The sequence below is a fragment of the Rhinichthys klamathensis genome, unplaced genomic scaffold (genome assembly GCF_029890125.1).
Source record: "Rhinichthys klamathensis goyatoka isolate OS25496 unplaced genomic scaffold, OSU_Roscu_1.1 h1tg000036l_1, whole genome shotgun sequence".
NCBI classification, from domain to species: domain Eukaryota; kingdom Metazoa; phylum Chordata; class Actinopteri; order Cypriniformes; family Leuciscidae; genus Rhinichthys; species Rhinichthys klamathensis.
Window position 1 is genome coordinate 1,262,844 of NW_026606584.1, and position 22,749 is coordinate 1,285,592.

The window sequence follows — 22,749 nt, forward strand, 5'->3', positions numbered from 1 at the left end:
GGAGTTTTGAGTCACTCCCCCATGTTAATTGTTAATTAGGAAATTTAGTATTTAAGTGTTTTGAGTTTTTCATTTGGTTAGCACTCTCTGTGGGATAGTTTCTCACAGGAGTTGCTCTTTACATCTCATTGCTTTTCTTTCTTATACTTATCATTATATCATGTAGCTTTAATATTTTGTTGTAGTTATTTTGTTTATTTCTTTGTTTCTTTATTTTCCCTAGACTTATGTTTGTTATGAGTGGTTATTGTTATATTTGTTAAAGAGAATAAAACCTTTTTTTTTCATTCATTGAACATTTGAGTTGATCCCTCTTTCATGTTGCGGCTTTAAACGAGTTGGTCGTAACAATAATAAGGTCTCATTTGTTAAAATTAGGCTAGTTAATGTGTTAACTACAGTAACATTAACATTGACCAATACATTTGTTACAGTATTTATTCATCTTTGTTAACATTAGTTAATAAAAATACAACTGTTCACTTTTGATTTAATAATGTATTAGTAAATGTCAAAATGAAAATGAACTAAGATGAATAAATGCTTAAGTATTGTGCATTCTTAACTAATGCAGTTCTCTTATATTAACAAATGAAACCTTATTGTAGCAGTGTTACCAAAATATCTGTAAAAAGTGTTGGTGTCAGATTCCAAACAGTGCGTTCAGATGAAACTTCAGTTTAAGTTCGCTCATAACGTTATCATCACCACTGCAGTAAAAATGTTAAGAGAACTACCATTTTAATAACATTATACAGAGATATACGCTTTAATATTTTTCTTTCTAAAGTGCTGCTCTAAAAGCAGATTACGTTACATGTATAGAGACGGCGCCGAAAGCGTAGTCCGACTATGATTCGATAACTAATCACTCGTTGAAAAAGACGAATTGACTGATTAATTTTAGCAAACAAAATGGAATATAACTCAATATCATTTCATTAGCCAACATTACAGTGCACTGCCTACAGCACAGCAGTTTTTCTAATAAAAAAAAAAAAATCCACAATCATCCTAAAAAGGGACCGTAACGTCTCATCAACACTCCCTCCGGGACCGGGACTGAATGGGTGAAGTTACGTAATTATCATCGCAAACATAGAGATATTAAACACTATTTGTATCTTGACAATTTAAACATCAAACAACTCTAGAACAATAAATGAATTCAATTACTTACTCGTTTTTGCAGCTGAATGATTCCTCTCGAAAACGTTGGTCTGCGTTTGCAGGATCTTCCTCAGGATTTAAATTAACCGCCAAAATCTTTTTTCAAGCGGCTGAGTTCCTTAATTCTAGTAGTGGCCCGCTTGTGTCAAAACTAACTCGGGCCGATGATAAATATGTACAGCTACACCGAGCATGGACCTGACACCAGTACAACTGCTTTCAGCCGATACTGGCCCATACAGAAAAAGCCGTCAGTCAGCCAGATGTGCTATGCACAGTCGGCAAGGATCTGGCCCATTATCTGTTCACCGATGCCGACAGTAAGCCAACACTGACGCATTTCAGCCGGAATCGGCCCAACTGTGCTTGCTATCTGGGGACTGTCTTGTTTCTCGCATTGACAAGATATAGGTTTAAACTGAGATTGTCCTTCTTTACATCACAATCTTGTCACACGTACCAGGGTTTGTTTGAGCATTTTGGGAGAGTGTTGCACCGAGTCTCAGCAGGCAGCCGCCATCTTTTTTCCGTCAGCTTTATTCCTATGGGTGATGTCACACGACTTTAACGCGCCCGCAAAGCATCCCGGGAAGGCGGCGCTTTATTTTAAAAATGCTGCGTGTCAAAAAGCTGGCCGATGCCCATCTTTATGCAAATTAATTCCGTTGAACACGACGCGACTATCCAATAGAAGTAGAGCATATGGAGGGGGGGGGGGGGGGGAAGTCTCTCGCAGGTCCTCTGTTCTAGACTGGCCGCTGGCTCAAAACCACGCCCATAGCGGTAAACTTGAGGAACGCCCATCAAAGTACAAGTGTGGGGAGGCGTCGCGGCACCACACGACAGTCGTGTCGCAAAAGTGGATCTCTACCGTCACAGTCAGGACATTCACAGGCAGCGCGCTGTCTTTTGATTTGTCGCGCATTAATGTTTTAATGCATTTGCACGAATAAGAGCAGGATCATGGAAAACTAGCCAAAGGATGACAAAAAATAACAGATGCTGCGTTAATTGCGTTAACAGCCCTAATTTGTTTATTTCATATAAAATCGCAGCATTTTGCATCATATAATCGCATAGGGTTGACATCGCGATTGCGATATGATTAATTGTCCAGCACTAGTAACAAGTACATCAGGATTTGTGGGGGGTGTTCCCGATTCCGGCTGATCTAATCTATGCAGCCTAACATTGAATTATAGAAGTCTATAATGTGTTAGGTGTATGCTAGGTCAAAGAGATGTGTTTTTAGTCTAGCTTTGAGTGTGTCTGCTTCCCGGACAATGTTAGGAAGACTATTCCAAAGTTTTGGTGCTAAATAGGAAAAGGATTACCGCCAGCAGTCAATTTTGATATTCTAGGTATTATCAACTGGCCGGAATTTTGAGATCGCAATAGACGTGAAGGACTATAATGCGTAAACAGCGTTTACGACCCAAAGGAATGTTCACAGAACTGTGGCTCTCTCTGAATTCTAACCAAGGAGGAGAAATGAATCCTGTATTCATATATATATATATATGCTATTATATATCCACTTGAGAATTGTATGAACAATGTATCTAAGTTCCCTATTTCATGAGTTGCCTTTCTGTGGTTTGGTCTATGTTTCTCGACAACTCTAATGGGATAATGTTTCAAACTTTGCCAACTAAGGTTTAACCAAATCCATTTGTGGCAAGCTTGGTCTCGATAAACTCCAATCTTCGTTCCCCATTTGTTAATTGACATTACATTTTGCTAAACTTTGTGACACATTAGTATTATAAGAATTGTGAAGATTCTTCTCTTAAACACCCAATGAAACTAGAGATTTAAATGCCTGGTTATAACACAAAGGGTCATAAAATCTCCCTCCAAAGGGACAGCTCCTGATTGGACCCTCTTCCAAAAGAAGGCGGAAACGTCAGGTCTTCAAAAGGACAAACCGCAGGCTTAAGTCTCTCGCTTACTCTTGTCCTCGTGTCATAATGTAACGTCTCGCCTCCGGGCGAGCTCTTCGCCTTTCTTTTTATTTGTTTCTAGTTTCGTTTGTGTTTTTCAGTTTTAGATAAGTCTCCGTGTTTAATTCCAATCGACGAGTAAAAAGAAAACCGCGTGACATATCTCTTCAGCAAATCCATCTACAAGGGACCTTTAAACGAGCGCGCGCTCGCTTTGAAGGAGAAACACGCGCACGTGACCACGTGACGCGACGGACCGAGAGATGCACACGCGCTTCTTCACCAGCCATGCAAAGATGTAACGTTAACTCCGCGTGATTTCCCCGTAGAGATCTTTATTTCTTTTTTGTTAGTCAAAGTTTTGTTTTCTGTAGTTGACTCAGTTCACTTCCACGAAGTGAAACGAACTTAGCCGAACTATTTCCCTGTGGTAATGTTACCCCAAAGACTTTGAACCTCTGTTCAACACGCGCGCCAAGCAGCCCACGTGACGCTTCCTCACACACAAAGGACTCAGCTCACGCGGCCAGACAGGGCCGTACAGGAATGCCTCGACACAGAGAGACCATAACATAACTTGTGCAAGTATAATCTCTTTATAGAGCTTCTAAGAAGCTTTAAGATGATGTTTCGTGTTGTAATCGGAGAGGTGAATGTCTTAGGAGGAATTCTGCCAATGTTCTCTCTCTCTCCCCCTCCCTCTCTCTCTCTCTTACTCGCTCACGCGTGTAAGTTATCCATTGTCCAAACTTTACGCATTTCTCGTTCATTGATGTCTTATTGTATTGTTCATTGATGTCTATGTGTTTGTAAATACATATATATCCCGTGTAACCGTAGTAAATACATAAGTAGTCATGCCTCTATTAAATTAATTATATATTCATTTGATTGATGTACTGTCTCTTTGCTCAGTTTCAAGTCCCTTAAGTGCCAAAGATCTTATGCTACAAGCTTACTAAAATTAAATATACCTTAAAGAGTATGTGTTTATAGGGCGGGAAACCCAATTCTTCTGGCCAGAGAATTGCGTTTCCTGAAATCCTATAAAGTAAGATGATATTGTGGATCCCCACAAATATTATCCTGACAATTGAGCTAATTAATTTTGCCTGTTTTGTGGGACGTGGTCCGTGTAATTAATTGCAATCAACTTGTGGTTAATTGCAGGGATACACGTGCAGGTATGCAGGTAAAATGACATATCATCCCTTATCGGGAGATTTATTAACATGTAAGACTGATCTAATCCAAACATGTATGAATAATTATTAATTACCAATTATTAATTATGATATGCAAATTCCCCACGGATTAGATCCGCCCATGAGTCCTTACACAATGTTTAATAGGGAGCCAATGCAGTGTTGACAGAACTGGGATAATATGGTTCCCTTTCAAGGGAACTCGCGTTGCGTCGATTGACGCTAAGGGAACGCTTTGCGTGATGGTGTATTGAAGCACATGTAAAATCAGTCCAATGGTGTGACGTCATGAACCAGGAAACTATATAAGCCGGTTCAAACCCAGCCGCGACAGCTTCTGTGTCTTCACAAGCGCTATATGTGAAACTCTCCCGTCTGTTTCTATATATATATATATATATATATATATATATATATATATATTGTATTCAGTATGGCGAGCAAGCAGCAGTTCAGAATGTGTGTGCACCCCTGCCCGCGTTATTTAACGGGTGGGGACACACACGTTCTTTGTGTTGTTTGTTTGGGAGAAGAGCACTGTGATGTGCTTCCATTGCGGACGCTCCGATCCCGCCTGGCGTTCTTTGCGAGGACGCCCAGGCTCGCGTTCCCCAAGGCTCAGGTCCCGCTGCTGCTGAGGCACATCGAAGGCTTCAGACTTGGGGTTCGAAAATGGATCTGTCAGCAGGGTTAGAAACGGACTCTGCCTTATCTCTGAGCTCACCTGACAGAGCCAGTGCTGTGTATCAGGGTTTGGAAGCACGCGCTGCGGTTTCTTCCGCCCCGATACAAGCACCAACACTTCAACTATCCAGTTCCGAGGAACTGGATGTTATAAGTGTTGATACACGTGAGTCTGAGGATTCGCCACCTCAGTCCCACGCGTATGAGGAGCTCGTTGAGGTTGTCACGAGAGCGGTCGAGAAACTAAATATTGATTGGCCGTCAGATAAGCAGGACGTTCGCTCAAAAAGCAAGCTCGACGAAAACTTCCTGCCCTCTCGTGCACAACCTCAACACCGGGGTCTTCCGTTTTTCCCCGATCTTCACACTGAGGTGTCGAAATCGTGGGAGAAACCGGTTTCTTTCAGAGTATACAGTGCACAAACATCTCACTACTCTAATATTTATCAATATAAAGAACATGGTTATGGGGAGATGCCAAAGGTGGAAGAGACGCTCGCGAGCTATCTCTCCCCCGAAGCTGCATCTTCCCTTAAAGCCCCGGTGTTACCCACCAAGCCAGTTAGAGTGACATCTGGTTTGGTGGGTAAGGCTTACTCTGCTGCTGGTCAGGCTGCGGCATGTCTCCATACTATGTCGTTGCTGCAGGCTTACCGAGATATTAGGAGACCTTGATGAAGGCGGGGGAATTGGCCCGAACGCAGTTTGCGAACTGCGTCGGGCGACAGATTTGTCTCTCAGGGCCGCCAAGGAGACGGCTAAATCCATCGGCCGCTCTATGGCAGCCCTGGCGGCCACTGAGAGACATCTCTGGTTAAATCTAAGCAATATAAAAGAAAAAGATAAACATTTTCTGATGGATGCGCCGGTCTCGACTGCTGGCCTCTTCGGCGATGCCGTTAATTCGGTCGTCGAGAGGTTTCAGGAGTCAGCCAAACAGGCGGCGGCGTTCCAAAAACTCCTCCCCCGTCTGGTTCATGTCTCCGGGGCTGCTGAGCGGGAGCAGCCCCAAACTTCTAAAGCCAGCTCCTCACACCGAGCCACTCAAAAACAGAGTGTGGCTTCCCGTGGTCCCCCACAGAAAAACTGGGGACACGGGAAGCCCGCTCAACAGCAGCCTTTGAGGGGTAAGACGGATCTGAGGACCGTCATTATGTCCAAGAAGGCTGCGAAGAAAAGGACCTGACGTCCGAGGGCTTAGGCCATCGAGGGCAGTTCCCCCCGAAGGTAGAGTGGTTAACACCTCATTATACGGTGCCCGTCTCTCTTCGGTGCCCTCGGGGGACCGTTATGCTAACCCTGCCACCTCGCGTGTTACAGGGCGCAGCGGTCTCCGGCGAGCACATATCTCAGGGTCCACCCGGAAACGTAGTGATCCTGGGATGCCCGCCCCCTCCGAGGAGGGTTCTAGAGCAGTCAGTTCAGTCGTTCCCTGCCGGTTCGCCGTTACAGGGCGACGAGCTGATTGCTCAACAACAACTAAATCCAGAAACCAGTCTCGAGAGGCTGGTACCTCTAGTAGAATTTTTGACTGCGTGGAAGCTACTGCCAAATATTTCTCGTTGGGTCCTGCAGACCATAGAAAAGGGCTATCAGATTCAGTTTGGGTCTCGCCCGCCCAGGTTTATGGGGGTCCTACCCACCGTGGTGGACCCCGAGCAGGTTCTGGTGATGGAACAAGAAGTGAGAAACCTGTTGGACAAGGAGGCCATAGAACATGTACCTCCCTCCAGCAGGGACACCGGGTTTTACAGCCGTTACTTCATCGTTCCAAAGAAGGATGGGGGGTTGCGCCCCATTTTGGATTTGAGAGTTCTGAACGAATCAGTCATGCAACTAAAATTCAAAATGTTAACGTTGAGACAAATCGTGCCACAGATCAGATCCGAGGACTGGTTTGTCACGATAGATCTCAGGGACGCATACTTCCATATTTCCATCCTTCCATATCACAGGAAGTTCCTGAGGTTTGCTTTCGGGGGCAAAGCATACCAATATCGAGTTCTTCCGTTCGGCCTAGCACTATCACCCTGCACTTTCACGAAATGCGTAGATGCAGCTCTGGCGCCTCTGCGTCTGCAGGGTATTCGCATCATGAACTACATCGACGATTGGTTGATTTTAGCTCAGTCGCATCAGTTGGCGGTTCGGCATCGAGATGTCGTCCTCGCCCACATGAAAGAGCTGGGGTTAAGGCTAAACGCAAAGAAAAGTGTACTTTCTCCATTACAGAGGACCACTTATCTAGGGGTAGTTTGGGATTCTATGTCAATGCGGGCGCGTCTGTCTCCGGCACGCATTGTAAGGACTGGGCTAAAAGGGTGAATCTGAAAGGACTAAATACATCCTGCTAAAGACCCAAAAAGCCTGGAATGTAAATTTACACACACACACACACACAGCCACACACACACACACACGCACGCATCCCCCACAAGTGAAGCCTGCTCAGGACAGAGCGTGGTTTCCTGTTACGAGACACTTGTATGACTGACTTGGAATTTGATGTTCAAAGAGAAAGAAACTTCTTTTTCTTTAAAAGACATTTAACCCGATATATTCGATGTGTTTTTATGTGTGTCCATTTGCCCATGTCACATTGTAATGACTATAATTTGTCCGTAACTTAAAAGTGAATTATAAATACCCTAGGTGTATTTTTAATGTAAATGTTTACCTATAACAGTCGTGTTTGATATCGTAAAAATGCCCTGGACTTGACTCAGCCAGATATATGTATGAACACACCGTAAAAGGTATGATTATGTGCATAACACATCTCTGCAGTAGAAATGACCCTTCCTAACACAGGTCATAATTTAATTAGACAAGCAGTCTGACAAGACAAAGAGAAATAAAACCCAAAGTCCCGCCTGTAAACTTCCAACCCTCTAACTGGCCAAGCCAACAGGAAGAGGCTGGATTTCTCCAAAGTGATAAATGACGCTTCTCCCCTTCGCTCGCTCTCTTCCTCCCGTGTCCTCGTGTCATGATGTAACGTCTCGCCTCCGGGCGAGTTCTTCGCCTTTCTTTTATTTGTTTCTAGTTTAGTTTGTGTTTTTCAGTTGTAGATAAGTCTCTGTGTTTAATTCCAATCGACGATTGAAAAGAAAACCCCGTGACATATCTCTTCAGCAAATCCATCTACAAGGGACCTTTAAACGAGCGCGCGCTCGCTTTGAAGGAGAAACACGCGCACGTGACCGCGTGACGCGCCGGACCGAGCGAAGCACGCGCTTATTCGCCAGCCATGCACAGATGGAACATTAACTCCTCGTGATTCCTCCGTTCTACGAAGTGAAACGAACTCAGCCGAACTATTTTCCTTTGGTAATGTTACCCCAAAGACTGTGAACCTCCGTTCAACACGCGCGCCAAGCAGCCCACGTGATGCTTCCTCACACACAAAGGAATCCTCTCACGCACGCGGCCAGACAAGGCCGCGCAGGATTGCCGCGATACAGAGAGACCAAGAAACTTGCGCAAGTATATCTCTTTATAGAGCTTCTAAGAAGTTTTAAGATGATGTTTCGTGTTGTTATCGGAGAGGTGAATGTCTTCCTGCCAATGAAATTCTCCCAATTTTCTCTGTTCTCTCTCTCCCCATCCCCTTTCCTCTCTCTCTTACTCGCTCACGCGTGTAAGTTATCCATTGTCCAAACTTTACGCATTTCTCGTTCATTGATGTCTTATTGTATTTTTCATTGATGTCTATGTGTTTGTAAATACATATATCCCGTGTAACCGTAGTAAATACATAAGTAGTCATGCCTTTATTAAATCCATTATATTCATTTTGATTGATGTTACTGTGTCTGCTCATACTCCAGGTCTCTGAAATGACTGATCAAGCTACGGCTTTATAAATTAAAGATACTTTAAAGAGTATGTGTTTATAGGGCAGAAAACCCAGTTCTTCTGGCCAGAGAATTGCGTTTCCTGAAATCCTATGAAGTAAGATGATATGTGGGATTCCCCCAATATTAATCTGACAATTGAGCTAATTAAATTTTACCTGTCTGTAAAACGTGATCTATGCAATCAACTTGTAGTTAAAATGAAAGGATACACGTATGCATGCAGGTAAAATGATAGATCCTCCCTTAGAGGGAGATTAAATTTAATGTAAGACTGATCTAATCCAAACATGTATGAATAATTATTAATTACCAATTATTAATTAATTTATGCAAATTCCCCACGGATTAGATCCGCCCTGAATCCTTACAGCATAGAGACCATTCTTTCAGCCGTACAAAGGATAAAGCTAGGCCAGTCGCTTACTGTGAAACAGTTTCAGAGACTGTTGGGTTTGATGGCAGCAGCGTCCAACGTGATAACTTTTGGCCTGCTGCACATGAGACCCTTGCAGTGGTGGCTCAGGACCAAAGAGTTTTCCCCAAAGATACTTTCCCTCACGGAAGTGGCTAAAGAAGGAAAGGAAGCCACTACACAGAGATGACAGGAAAATAATGCAACAAAGTTTGTTTCCAGAAGAAAATAGCATCACAGTCCAGCTTAAGTAAATTCAGTGATGTTTCATTTTTGTTGTAAAAAGGTTATTAATTTAGTTAATTTATATATATATAGCCGGTCTGGAGAAAACCGTGATGTCATCGGACGTCCAGCTCAGTTTAATTCTCATATAATGGTCTCATTGCAGGCAGATCAATAATATTGTTGAATATTAAATTAGATGTCCCCAACTAAGCAAGCCAAAAGCCAATGGCAACTAAGCAAACTAATGGCAAAGGCGAAAAAGGCGACAGTGGCAAGGAACCAAAACTCCATCAGGTGGCAGAATGGAGAAAAAAATCTTGGGAGAAACCAGGCTCAGTCGGGTTGCCAGTTCTCCTCTGGCCAACGAACGAACAGTGTATGATTATGATTCAGGCAGCATTATAGGACAGAAGTCAGATTGGATTGGAACAAGCAGAATATTATCCAGTTCCATCTGGTTGAAGGTCGGAGTCATCACGCCGGTATGGAGACAGGTTTGTTGAGGATCAGTGCCAATGGCTGTCGTGTCGATGAGGCCTTCACAGGGGAGAGTCTAGTTAACACAACCTCTGCTTACACTTCAGGGATGCTTTGTGGTCGTGTCTAGGTGCAGGTCCTCTCTATGGCCCGGATCCAGCTGATTACAGTAAAACTCGGGATAAGCAGAAAGACTAACATTAGCGTAGATGCCATTCTTCTTATGATGTAACGAGTACATCGGGTGTTATAGGAAGTATACCCCAGCTCCAGCTACCAACAACCAGGCACTTGTTCTGCAGACTGCTGAGGTACTACATACCCTCTGCAATATCAACATACGGAAAGCAGCGGGTCCAGACGGTGTCCCGGGACGGGTCCTCCGAGACTGTGCCTGGCTGGGGTCTTTACAAACATTTTTAACATATCTCTGTCACAGTGCTCTGTCCCCACCTGCCTAAAAACCTCCATAATTGTGCCACTACCCAAGCAGACCGTAATGACTACAGACCTGTGGCATTGACACCCCTTATAATGAAGTGTTTAGAGAGACTGGTGCTGAAAAACATCAAGGCTGCTCTACCAACCGCTCTGGACACTTATCAATATGCTTACAGAACCAACAGATCTACAGACGATGCCATCTCCACTGCCCTCCACACTGTCCTGCAACATCTGGAACAACCCAGAACATATGCAAGGCTGTTATTTGTGGACTACAGTTCTGCATTCAATACCATCCTCCCAAGAAGACTGTTCCACAAGATGACGAACCTAGGCCTTGATCATAACATGATGTCCCTATGGATAAGGGACTTTTTTAACAAACCGACCACAGTCGGTCAAGATGGGCCCCCACCACTCCTCTTCCCTGTCCCTCAGTACAGGTGCTCCACAAGGCTGTGTTTTGAGTCCCTTCCTGTACTCTCTATACACCCATGACTCACACCCACCCACAACACCAATGTCATCATCAAATTTGCTGATGACACAACAGTGGTGGGTCTGATCAGCAGGGGACACAAAACGGCTTACAGGGAGGAGGTCCAGAGGTTAACAGACTGGTGTGCAGTTAATTAATAACTTGGCTCTAAACACCAAAAAGACAAAAGAGCTTATTGTTGATTATAGGAGGAAGAAGGAGGGGTACCAGCCTTTGGTGATAAATGGGGGTGTTGTGGAGAGGGTGTCAACATTTAAGTTCCTGGGCACACATCTCGGAGAACCTCAGATGGAAACACAACACCAACTGCACAGCACAGCAGCGACTGCACTTCTTGAGAGTTCTCAGGAAGGTCAATCTGTCACAACAGCTGCTAATATCCTTCTATCGTTGTTCCATAGAGAGTGTCCTGACCTACAACATCTTGGTGTGGTACAGCAGCAGCTCTGCAGCTGACAAAAAGGCCCTGTTGTTTTTTTCGCAAGAATAAACATCAATAGATGTCGTTGCTGAGATCTTGGAAGAGTATTCAATGTCTCAGAGGATCCGAGAATTGCAGGACCATGGTCTGGCTTAACCTCCTTTTGAAAAACTTTTGAAAAAAAAAATCAAATATAGCAGTCTGTGAGGGACCAAGCAGTCAAGGGCAAAGGACACAGGATTTCCAACCAAAAATGATTTATTAAATACAAAAAATAAAGTTACAAAATAATTGAAAACTGAATGAAAATAAAGTCAGGTCTTGGGCCCATAAAGAAAAAGGGTTACCTGAACAGAACCAGACTTAACAGAAATCAAATCAAACTAACCAAACCAACACGACCTTCCTGACACACATGGGGAACTTATATATACAGAGGACTAGTCCATTAAACACACACAGGGGACACCACAATCATCACTTAACACAATTACAATAAAGTAATTAACTCCAAATTATCAATAAAGAGGTCATAAAATAACTTAATTATAATCAACAAAATGAATGAATGAATGAGGCATTTATATAGCGCTTTCATATGTACTACTGTACACCCAAAGCGCTTTACAATCATATCAGGGGTTCTCTTCTCAACCAGCACCAGTGTGAGCATCCACTTGGATGATGCGACGGCAGCCACAGTACAACGGCGCCAGTGCGCTCACCACACACCAGCTATAGTTGGAGAGGAGAGAGAGTGATAGAGCCAATTCAGTGGATGGGGATTGGGGAGAGAAAATGTAAATAGAACAAACAAAACTAACATATAATCAATCAACCCCCCCCCCCCCCCCATAAATAAAGTGAATGTAATGAACCAAATCTGTGTCTGTCGTTATTATGAAATGTATATAAGGTGATAGGTAACAAAATATTGAAGGATGTAATGTACTAAAAGGTAACCAAAATAACATCTAAACAAACAAAAGGAAAAGATGTATGTTTTTGCATGGGTTAGTTACCACCTTGCTGTGTGGCCACGTTGTCGGCCATCACACAGTCCAAAAGTTAAACAGTTTGTGACAAAACCAAAACATGTGTGACAAAGAACCCTCCTCTATTTTACATCTGTCGCAAACTGGAGAAATAGAATTGTATATTTTACTCAATTTCGTTTTGGAATAAAACAATCTATGTACCACTTTAAACTGAATCAACCTGTGTCTCACATTTATTGAGCAATTTTGGATCTTATTGAGACTGTCATTCCAGGTTTCATCGGACACTTCTTCATCAAAATCCCTAGTCCAGGCTTCTTTTATATGATTGGTGTTCACAGGCAGTTGGAAAGAATTAACATAACGTGAAACCAGATGTCTAGACCTTGGATTTACCAAGAAAATTTGCTCAAATGTATTAATCTCTGGTTTGTCAATAAATTGTGGAATGACCGTTTGAACATAATGTCTCACTTGTAGATATCGAAAAAAGTCGGACCTTGGGAGATTAAAGCTGCAGTAGGGAGTTTTGAGAAAACGTTGACTTAGCCTGAAAATTTGAACAAGCACAACTTACAGCTCCCACCCCCTTGCTCTCTGCTGCGCTACAGCCCTCCCTCCACAGCTCGTCCTCCACAGCGGAGCCTGTCGTGAACGCGCAGGCTAGTAAACAGGGCCACCGATAACAGCGGATAAAAAGTTATATGGCACATTCACTAATAGGGACTATACGTCAATAATATGCTTTACATTGACTATGGCCTGCCCATACTTTGACTACAAAAAGTATGGGGCGGCAGTGGCTCAGTGGTTCATGTGGGTTGTCTACAAACCGGAAGGTTGGTGGTTCAATCCTCGGTTCCACCTGACCAAGTGTCGAGGTGTCCATGAGCAAGACACCTAGCCCCAGCTGCTCCCGACGAGCTGGATGGCGCCTTGCATGGCTGCCGTCGCCCGTCGGTGTGTGAATGAGTGAGTGAATGGGTGAATGTGAGGCAAATTGTAAAGCGCTTTGGTGGCCATTGGGTCTGTGAAAGCGCTATATAAATGCAGTCCATTTACCATTTACAAACTTGGTCCTCAAATCATTATGTATTTTGCAATAGCCTACATGTAACTTTATAACGTTGCACTCTTTCTATAAGTTATAAATAGCTAGTAAGATAACGTTAATATAACGGTAACTAACGTTACAGTATGTAAGTAATTATTCTAGCGATATATAATGCTAGATAAGGTGTGCTAGTACATTATTTCAGCAACATGACAAGCCAGTGAATTAGCAGGTTTCAATTGTTGCTTAGCAGAGTGCGTGACATTTTATCTACATGTTATGCGGCTAGAGTTTTGACACCGAGTCAATGGGCTCTGTGTAATTCTTTCTTTTTCGCTTGTTTATCGTCATCAGTCTTTTTCCTTTTACCTCTTTGTTTTATGAGCAGGTGTCACTCGAGAATTGGCAGTTTAGGTTGTTTCTCCGTCATAAGCACAGCTGCAGCACGCCGGCAATCTTGAGTTTGAACGACGGCTCGCGCTGTGCAAGAGAGGGGTGTGATCAGCGCGTACACGATTGACACTGCTAAGACATTCCTCCTGGCTCTGATTGGTTGTTTCTGACTGGGAGCGTGTATTTCTTGCAAATGGCAATAGGACCACTGGGAGGAGCCAGAGGAGCTTTATTTTTACACAGATTATCTGTCTCATATTCTACTCTCAGGACATAATGACAGTTTTAGCAAATACATTTTTTCAAAAGTTACCTACAGCAGCTTTAAATACGGACTGCAATTGGTTAAAAGATGCAAATTTGCCATCTATATAAAGATCCCCAATAGACATCAGACCTTTACTTTTCCATTTAATAAAACCTCTGTCTAGCTGAGAGGGTTTAAACATGTGATTGTTAGCGATGGGTGTGAGGACAGAGACCTCAGGTGATTTAAGATGCTTCCTTATTTGATTTAATATTCGTATTGAATTTTTAACTATTAAATTAGAACCAATTCGTTTTGTTGAGGGAGAGACTTTTGAGAAAAGTAAAACTGGGAGACAAGATGTTGTAAGAGAAAATGTCTCTATCCTAAGCCATAGAGGATCAGCCACAGAAAAAGTTTCACTAGGGATTCCCCTCTGCCAATAAGATAAAGCCCTGGCATTTGCTGCCCAATAGTAATATTTAAACACTGGTAGCCCTAGGCCTCCCATCTGAGTGGGTTTTTGTAAGTGCGCTTTTGCTATTCGGGGAGTCTTGTAAGCCCAGATAAAGGGTATGATAACTGAATCCAAAAGCTTGAAAAAAGATACAGGTATACAAGTAGGCACATTTTGAAAAAGGTAGAGGAACTGTGGTAAAGTGACCATTTTGATTGCATTAATTTTGCCAATCATAGATAGCGGAAGGAGCCTCCATCGTTCTATATTATCTTTTAATTTGTCAATCTTATTTGTCAGTCTGCGAGGCAAATGAGACGAAGCATCAGAGGGGGAGAGTAGTTGTATACAGCTTATCTCAAGGTCTGTTCGTCTACCATAGATGGGCTAAAGTTCATTTCTCTCTAGTCAGGAAATAGTAATAATGACCTGAACTTTAGGGTTTGGTCATGCTTTCTCTTACTCTAAAACCGGCCTGTACTCTGACCTTTGGAGTCAAAAGTCCACCCGTCTCTCCCCGTCCGCTCATCTCACCTGCTCGCTTCAATCAGCAAATCAGCAGTAGCAGCATTCATTGGTTTGAAAGAGATGGGAATAATTCTGCCATAACAGTCCCCACTTTTTATCATTCACTGATAATTAATCAATCAAACACTTCAAACAATAATAGTAAATAAATGAACCAAGTTTCAAGTTTACATCACACTTATACCTTAATTTCTGATTTCCGTATAACTGATCACTCTTCTTCAAACTTGTAAGAAAGAAATAGTTAAAAATGAAATAAGGCTGTTTTTGTAGGGATAGGCCCTTAATTTTATAGCAAGCAAAGATAACGGTCTATTATGAGACCGGGCTAGACGAATGATCACTGTCATTGCATCCCCAGCCTAGGCCGGACCCTCAGTCATCTCATCATACACAAGAAATAGTTTATAGCTTAGTAGGAAATACAATATCAATAAAACACTTGATTACTTACAAACACATCATAAAAACACAGAAAGAAAATCCTTCAATTTCATTCCCTGTCCTTGTACGCCATCTCGTGACACGGATGACCGCTGCTTGTAACCTTCTTTAAATCTTTTGCCCTTAATCTTTCTCAGAAAATAAACAAATAGAAGAAAAACAAACAGAACATACATTTAACACATATCTCACTGTAGCTCCCGCTAACTATATCGTCGCATAATTTTGTTCATCCTTGGGATAGACTGTCATTTTCACCAATTGAACAGACAGCAGGTTTTTTCTCTTGCACTCTGGGTGCAACTCTGCAGATCAGCTTTGTTCTCCCTGCTGATAACGGTGCTTGGTATTTGACCTCGGCGTTTATTGACTTGCAGCTTCCTCCTGTCCCTGCGATGTTGACGGGACTTTTCTGCAATGGCTGGCGTGCACCCACGTAGCTCTTTCTGCGACCTTCACAGCCGTGTGCGTTATCAGAAGCACTTGGAACGGTCCCAGCCACCTTTTCGCTCTCCAGCTTTTCCTCCTTAGATCACGAATCACCACGAAATCTCCAGGCTTGATCTTATGCAGGAATGTGTCTGCTACTCCCCTCTGTGCCACCTTTACCTGGACAGAAATATTAGACAACAGAGAAGACATTTCTTTGCAGTAATTCAACATGTCATTTTCACACATATCAGTTGATGGTAATCTCTGTCTTCCCCCTTCCATTCCCATGAATGGCGGTCTGCCAAACAAAATTTCAAAAGGGCTCAAATTTGGTTTGACCCTTCTTCTCATTCTCATGTACATCAGTACAATAGGGAGTGCTTTCACCCATGTGAGTCCAGTTTCCTCGCAGCACTTTGCCAATTTGTTCTTGATTGTTTGATTCTCTCTCTCTACTGCCCCACCTGATGCTGCGTGGTAACTTGTGTGTGTTCTCATGTCAATGCCCAAGAATTGCCCCACTTGTGTTATTACCTCATTTACAAAATGTGTGCCATTGTCCGAACTGATTTTTCGTGGTATCCCCCATCTTGGCACAATCTCAGGCAGCAGTGCCTTTGCTACGGCTGCTGCGTCTTGCTTTGAGGTTGGGAAAGCTTCGACCCACTTCGACCACATATCCACCATTACCAAGCAGTATTTCTGTTTTCCACACGGGGTCAACTCAATGAAATCCATCATTAGATATTCAAAAGGCCCTGCCGGTGACGGTTGAGAAACCACAGGCATTTTTACTCCCCTTGCTACATTATGTGCAGTGCAAATTACACATCTGTCACAAAAATTTTCAGCAAATGCTGTGAAGCCCTTTGTGAACCACAAATCTTTCATCTGTGTTACCATACTCCCTTTGGAGCCATGGTCCCGCCCATGGCTCCATATAGCATAATGTCTAAAGAAATGTTTAGGAAGACAGGCAAGACCATCAACACTCCTCCACACATTCTCCTTTAGGCTGCACCCAGCCTTTCTCCATAGATTCTTCTCTGCTGCCGTAGCAAAAGTCTGCATGCTCTGTAAGGAAGAGGAAATGTCATGGTCGTTAATATCAGATATCAAAGCACAAGTTGCTTCTTTTGTCTCCTCTGCTGCCGCGGCCTTCGCTGCCGCGTCTGCTCTCGCGTTTCCTGCTGATACAGAAGTTTTATCGTTAGAATGCGCTGCGCACTTACATATCGCAAACTTGTCTGGTAACATAACGGCCTCCAAAAGGTCAGATACTAGCGGCGCATTCAATATCGGACGTCCGTCCGACTTCAGGAACTTTCTGTGCTTCCACAAAGCACCAAAATCGTGTGTGACCCCGAACGCATATCTGGAGTCCGTGTAAATAGTTACGCATTTGTTAGCCATAATTTTACACGCTTCTGTTAAAGCAACTAACTCAGCTGCCTGCGCTGAATAGTTTGATGGCAATTTGCCACTTTTGACCACGTCAAATTCGGTAGTTACTGCATAACCCACCTTATTTTGTCCTGTTTGTGGATCTTTTGTCGCTGACCCATCCACAAAGAGGACATTCTCACAATTATCCAGTGGCATGTCTGACAAATCTGGCCTTGGCGTGCACACCTGCTCCAGAGTGGTCAGACAGCAATGGTGCTCCTCACCATCTGTGGCAATGGGGAGAAGCGTTGCAGGATTTAATACGTTACAGCGTTTAACGGTTATGTTTGGCATATCCAATAAAATTGTATGATATCGCAACCACCGCGCCGCAGACAAATGCGACGTTTTCTGCTCTTGCAAAATCATGGATACTAAGTGTGGTACAAACAAGGTCAAATCACTGTACCCCACAAATTCCCTTGAAGCCATCACAGCTTGTTCAGCCGCAGCCACTGCCCTTAAGCAATGTGGAAGACCTGCTGCTACTGGATCGAGTTTCGTTGAGAAATAGCCAACCGGACGCAGTCTGTCTCCATGAGTCTGCAAGAGAACAGAAGTTGAAAACCCATTTTTCTCATCTACCATTTGTATAAAAGGCCGGTCTTGTACCGGCAAACCCAGAGCAGGTGCCAAGGTCAGCTGCATTTTCATGCTAGAAAATGCTTCCTCTGCTTCCTTTGTCCAAGTCAGCTTGTCACATGATTTCAACCCTTTCCCTGCTGTGAGGGCTCGCAAGGGTAGTTCAATGATGGCATAATTGGGGATAAATGTACGACAATAAGCACACATTCCCAAAAACGACAACAACTGTTTTACTGTGACTGGCCTTGGAACCGCTCTGATCCCCTGCACTCTCTTCTCAGACAGCGCCTTGCTGTTTGCACTCAGCACATGACCCAGAAAGGTCACTTCCTGCTGGACAAACTGCAGTTTTGACAGGCTGGCTCTGTGTCCCTCTCTCTCGAGATGCTGCAAGAGAGACACAGAATCAGCAACACATATGTTTTCTCATCACATGCACAAATCAATAAATCATCCACATATTGGAGCAGGGCTGTTCCTGCTGTCAACTTCAAAGGTTAGAGGCTTCGTCTGAGCGCCTCATTATAAATCGTCGGAGATTCCGCGTAACCTTGGCAAAGCCGCGTGAAGGTGAAACCTTGTCCGTCAAAGTCAAACGCAAACCAAAACTGACTTTTCGAGTCAACAGGCACTCTAAAGAAGGCATTAGCCAAATCGACCACAGTGAAAAATTTTGCATTCTGCGGAATTTGTGATAATATCGTATACGGGTTAGCAACTCGCACGGCACGTTGCACTACCGCCGAATTCACTACCTGTAAGTCCTGTACGAAACGCCACGTGTCGGAAGCTGTACTAGATATCTTTTTTACTGGGAAAATTGGGGTGCGCACTGGAGAATCTGGACAGGGAACAATAATTCCTTCCTTCAATAAGGAATCAAACACTGGCTTAATCCCCCGCAACGCCTCTTGCTTTAGAGGATATTGCGTTTGACGTGGCCTGTAATCAGACTTTGCAGTAATCACGACTGGTTCACAACCCCTGATTAACCCAACATCATATTTGTGTTTTGCCCACAATTTAGACGGCACTTCTGCCAATGCACTGTGTATGTCAGTTGCAGAAGTCGCCCCTCCCTTCCCATTCTCCACTGCACATCTCTCAATGGTTTTTACGGTCCTTTCCACACTCACGTTAAAATCACAAACAGTCATAAAACCCCCCACAGTTTTGCTATACTGCACCCCGCCACCTTTCTCTTCCCAATCGGTAGCATTCATGCTCATTCCAACAAAATCACTCACGTCTGCCCATGCTTGCTCTCTGGCCTTGGCCAGAGATAAGCATGGCACAGCTCCTCCAGCGATCAGATACACACTCTGCTGTTTTTCAGTTAGATGAGCTGAAAGCTCACACACATTTTCTGTCCAGAAAATTTTATCGAAGCTAATAGTCTCGTTCTCTTTATGGTCAAACCAAACGGTTTCATACTGCGGTTCTCTGTCAATAACAACATGTGATGTGCAACATAATTTGTCAAAAGCCATACAGTCTGTGTTTTCCAATTTAACTCGGCTCTTTGCCAACTTTAAAATCAGTTTTGCCCAATCAAAATCAGTCACCTGCCATTCATAGGCCCACTGTGGGTCAAATTTCAAACAGCACGCCTCAAGATTTTCTTCAATTAAAATCCCTGTTGGCCCTGCTGTCAATGTCAAATTTAATTCACACATCAGGTCTCTTGCCATTAAAGGAGTCGGACAGCCGGTCGAGAAGAGGAACGCATGCCTCAAAATAGTACCTTTCTCCGTCTCACACTCTAATGGCACAGTGAAATTTTCAGTTATCACGTGACCCGATGCTGATGTGCTTTTGTACACAGAATCTGTTAACTCTGGCTTATACGGCAAATCACACGGTCTTATTGTGGAGTGGCTGGCCCCTGAATCCACAAGAAAATTTACAAATGTCCCCTCAATCATCATGGGATATCTAGGCATTTTGGAAAACGCACCGCTTTTATACATTTTCAAACATACCTCAGACAAATCATCACTCAAAATTTCATCATTTACACAAAAGGATTTGCAAGCGTTTTCTTCCTTGCAAAGAGCGGAGAGGTGACAATCAGTGTATGTGTGTGTGTGTGGGTGCTGTGTTAAAAATAAATGTTCACTTCCCTTTCCTTGAGACGAAAGCCGGCGGACCTCGTGCTGCCTCTCCCCCTCGCGCTCTCCGCACAGCTGTTGGCTTCAATCCGCCTTTGTTGCTTCAGGGCAGTTTGGAGCCCAGTGTGCATCCTTTTTACACAGTCTACATTTCGTACAATGTCTCATGATGTGATCGTTTGACCCGCACAAAGCACACTTTTTCACGATGGCAGAATCTGGGCTGACTCTGTTCTGATCTGCCTTTTTCTTTGCGTAAAAGTTGTTTCTACCATAATATGGTACCTTCGTCAGCTGCATGTCCTTGCTGGTCTCTTTCAGCTCCGTGCTTTCTTCCGCGTGCTGCGCGTGTGACAGCGCAGTGGAAAGTCTGCCCCGTTTCCAGTCGATGTAACTGAGTTTCACTGCTTTGGAAATGTCTGGCCTCAGGCCAGTCAGGAAACAGCCCAGCAGATGTGATTCCCACGTTGACGGTGTGTTCCCGCGATCAGCTGGTTCCACAAGACCGCTGTGTTGTCGAAAAGCTTCAAACAGTCTCAGATAAAAGTCACCGACCGCTTCGTCCGGTCTCTGCTTGCAACAACTTATCTTTTCCATGTCCACTCGGGAGGGAAATGCCGCTCTTATCGACCGTGCAAGGTCCAGGACAGCTCCCCTGTACCCGGCGTTGCTTCGGTCGTTCCAGTCAGGGTGCGCTCGCCGGTGTTCTTCCACATCATGGCGGCCTGCTACCATCTGCCATTTGCTAGCGCCCATTTTCAGACCCAAGAGTCTTTTCAGTTCGATTATGGTTGGGCTGAATTCCTCGCAGAATGCAATCAATGCTTCCGCAAACCTGTCCCCCGCGTCCTCGGGGTACGGGAGATTCATCATTTGGTCTTTCAAATCAGCTCCCGTCCACGGCCTGTGAACTAACATCGGTCCGTCCGGACCCGCGACTTCGACCATCGGCGCCGTGAAGCTTCTTGGCTCACTTTTCACCTTTGATCTTGTAACCATCTGTTTCTTGGCTCTGCTCACCCTTCTGACTTTCGGGGTGTCAGATATCGCCCCATCCTCATCATCCTCTTCGGTGCTTGTTTCCTCTTCAGTGCTTGTTTCAGCGGGTCTTGTTCGTTTAACTTGTTTCGACTTCTTTTCTGGCTTCTTTGCAGGTTTTGCGGCTTTTGCTGGTCTCGCCGCTGTCTCTTTCTCAGACTCCGATTCGTTCTTCTTCGGCTGTTTCGGCGGAGAGCGGTCGAGGTCCTGGTCAAGCTTTAAGGCCGCCAGCTCCCTCTCTGGGTAGTGTGGTGGTGCCACGTATGCCGGCGGAGCTGGTGCCGCAGCTGGCGCACTCGGTGCCGGGTGTACATGTGGGAAAACACAATCACAACCATTCCGTTCATTAATAAGTGTCTGTGTTTTATGCTTTTCACATTCATTCGCTTTGTTTTCACTCCCACATTTACTCGCACTCACATTATCTCCACTCACAGCCTTTTCACATTCCTCATTCTGTTTCTCACTCTCACTCTCTTCTTGTTTTTTCAACATTCTGCGTTCTCTCCTATTTAGGGTGACCAGATTTCTCGGGGTTGAATACGGGACCGACACAGAACGGGGGGGGGGGGGGGCATGCGTCTTATGCATTAATACGCATAAGACGCATGCGTATTAATGCGTACTATAGCACACACACGCAAGGTCTCTCGCTCTCTCCCTCTCTATCGTTCGCGCGCTGCACGGGCACATACACGCAAGGTCTCTCGCTCTCTCCCTCTCTGTCATGCGCGCGCTACACGGTTTTGAACATAACATACATACATATTCACGTAGCCTTTCGAAAACGAAACCTATGATATATAAAAATATATATTAACGATGAAATACGGGACAAAACATGATTTTTTCATAATAAGTCGGGACACTAAAATTAGAGTTGAAATACGGGACTGTCCCGGGAAAAACGGGACGTCTGGTCACCCTACTCCTATTCGCTTCCTCAATCCAACATTCAATTGTTTCATCACAATTTTTTCACGCATGCTTAACACAACCACGACATCCCTGTGTTTTGTTGCTATTTTCCTCAATTGATTCTTTTACCACTCTCAATCTAGTAGTACTGAGTGTCCCTTCTTTTGGGAAATCATGATGTTTTATCAAATATTTTATGTCTTTCATGCCCTTTTTCCCGTAGCGCTTTCTTATTTGGCAATACACCGGTGTACACAGCTTCTTGCTGTTGGATGTCCCCATGACGGCTGTCTCAAATTATCACCTCGGCCTGTGACTTTACGATATGCGCATATACTGATTTTTCACCCAAAATCAGACGGGTCGTAGTTAATCTTGCTTACAATGTCCGTCCCCTGGGCTCTAACCAGTGACTTCCAAATGTCTTTCTCTGGACTCTAACCAGCGATTAAGTACTTTTACCACGAGTATCTAGGTACTGAGCTGGACAATCTGTCGACCAATTCCTGGTCACAATCTCCCCCAGTTGGGCTGGATAATCTCTTGACCCGCTTCCGTGGTCGCAATTCCCCCCCCCCCCCCCCCCCCTTATTCCTCGTACCACAGCTCTGGTTTTAATTTAAAAGTACAGCCATCATAGTACACCCATGAAAAATATTTTCGAATTCCCCAAAGAAAATATTATACTGTCTCCTACCAGAGATGTTCTTTTCGCCTGAGTTCTTTTCTGAGGTTCTCCCCTGAAGTTCTCTGGG